Consider the following 2,702-nt stretch of genomic DNA (forward strand, 5'->3'; position numbering starts at 1 on the left):
AAAAATACGGTGTTTTATACTAGGATTTAAGATTTTATTTGTACTTTTCATCCATATAATACGACAGCTGTACACAATCTTTTTAGTGAGATGTTATAGAAAATGAGAAAGAAATAATAAGATGACGAATACATATAATAAAATAATAAATAAGTAACAAAGATATATATTAAAGTAAATAATAATGGATACAGAAAAATAAAATATAACTAATAACTGATAGAAATACAAATATACAAAGAAATACAGACGCAGATATACTTACAGACGGAGCTTAACAACTCATCCGACAGAGGACAACTGCTCAACCAGCAGTGATCCCAGAAACTTTTGCTTGTCTGATCGACACAGTGCCGTAAAATTATCGGGTTCTTAGTAAAATTATCGTACGCACAGAAAAAAAGTTTCAATCTCAAGTTTTTTACTAGGTTAGCAAAGATTTTCCAGATTTCCAGATATTTTTTTTAATGCAAATTAATGTAAAAGTGCAAAAAAAGTATATTTTCGCGACTCGATAACCTTTTTTTTTTTAGTCTTGTTGTCAGCATTTAAGCAGCTCGAAGCTCGATATATAGTAGATATCGCGAATTTTTCGATTCAACGATACATAGATAAGAGTGTGTAGGGCGATAAGAGGCGCTGCAATTCGAAAAATAATCAACATAATCCAGACATATCGAAAATTATCAAATTATGGTACAAAAACTCAAATTATCGTACATTTTTGTCACATATCAAACTTGAAGGTACGATCGTACAATGCTTCAAATTATGTTACGTGTACAATAATTATCTACGCATATTTATGCTAAAAGTAACCTACGCCCTTTTGGAAAGAGAAAGGGAACACAATCTTATTGGCCATCAGTACCCACTGGAGGATGAGTGGTGGGAGCAATAATCGGAAAATCTCGGACTCCCACCGCTTTCAATTGTTATCGCCAATGGTTTTCTCCCTAGCAACCATCAATAGTTATCTCCTTAGCAACCGTCAACGGTTTTCTAATTATTATAAGAAAGAGAACACAAAGAACAGAAAATCGCTTACAAAGAAAAGGAAATTGTAACATAATACGACTTATCGCTTACATTTTTTTTTTTATATAGTCCAGTCAAAATAGCCATGAAATCGGGTTTTTGGCCTATACGGTTAAAAAAATATGGAGATATTTTTAAAAAATGCGTACAAAACTGTGGACAAAGAAAAAAAGTTCTCAACCACCGGGGAAGGGGTGGAAAAAATTAAAAACTACCCCGAAATACGATTTTTGGATTAAATGTGGAAAATATCAAAAAAAGTTTTAATTAAAAGTTGTACAGCATAAAATTGTAGGCCTATCTCTGTCAGAGCATTTTTTCCCTAAACGAACCCTTTCACCCCTACGACGGTTCAAAGTACTAACAAAATGTAAACTCAATAAACAATATATAAAAATTGGACTTTTTTAATTTTCTTTTTAATTATCTTTAAAAACTTACAAAGAACAATCGTAGGGAAAAAAAAATTTTTTTTTAATAAATTTTTATTATTCTTAAAAAGAATATATATGTAGGGACTTAATTTATTCAGGGTGAGAGGTGCGAGGTGAACATACACCCAGTTTAATCCTACTAATAAGATTTATTTAAAACAGGTATTAGAAAAGGTACAATATTAGTTTCACAATCTTACGGTTACAACTTAGATGAGCGACTGAATTCTTACGACTGATACGACTGCGACTGTTACAACTGATATCTAACTACCGAGACTCTGCTTTCTTATTCCTTTCCATGTCTTTTATATCAGAAATCACCTACACCCCTTTTTGAGAGGGAAGAAGCTTACAAATCTTACTGACCAATAGCATAAGGATCCACCCCATAGTCCACCGACAGGTACAGCCTATGGTTTTCGGTAGTGGGAACTATGCATACAGAAACTTAATCTAGCACATCGGAATGTTCCCCTTTTTATGGTATCGCATATGTTTACACAGGTATCGGAAATTCTTCAAAGGGTCCCTACACTGCACACATGGTTTTTTATTACACCAATATCCTAATAACCCTCAAGGTTCGTTTATGGTTTTATGGCCCACCTAATCTTTTCTTTTAATCTGAATAGATTTTTTCCTTTTCAATAAACCAAGATCTACAGAAAGGACTAAATACTAGTTTTTGTCTACCTCTGCTACACTTAAAACTCTCCTACATATATAAGAAAAAGAGTTTTTTATTGCGTTATACTGTTTTCATTTAGACGAAGGCAACAATAGATTGTCTGTCTCTCTTGCACGCATGTAAGCTAAGAGTTTGCGAATGCGTGCCATGGCGACCTATGTCACAATGAGTAAGAGCAAGATAGCTTCATTTTCTGTTTCTGTCTACAAAGGCGTAGGACTAAGGGACTAATTACCTGTCTTTAAATTGGGATATTTCCTGCAGGTAAATATCTATAAATATAGATTCAACACTAAAATTTAAAAAATAAATTAAAAATTCATATGAAAAAGAATTTTTTTTTAAATAACCCGTTTTAAGTGAAATATCGAGCAAAAACCGTTTTCACCTCTTGATTTTTAATAGAAGGATTAAAAAAAATTTTTTTTTCCCCTACGATTGTTCTTTGTAAGTTTTTAAAGATAATTAAAAAGAAAATTAAAAAAGTCCAATTTTTATTTATTGTTTATTGAGTTTACATTTTGTTAGTACTTTGAACC

Source organism: Polistes dominula, unplaced genomic scaffold, assembly GCF_049000335.1.
Source record: "Polistes dominula isolate Pdom_NZ unplaced genomic scaffold, Pdom_raw_medaka contig_290, whole genome shotgun sequence".
NCBI classification, from domain to species: domain Eukaryota; kingdom Metazoa; phylum Arthropoda; class Insecta; order Hymenoptera; family Vespidae; genus Polistes; species Polistes dominula.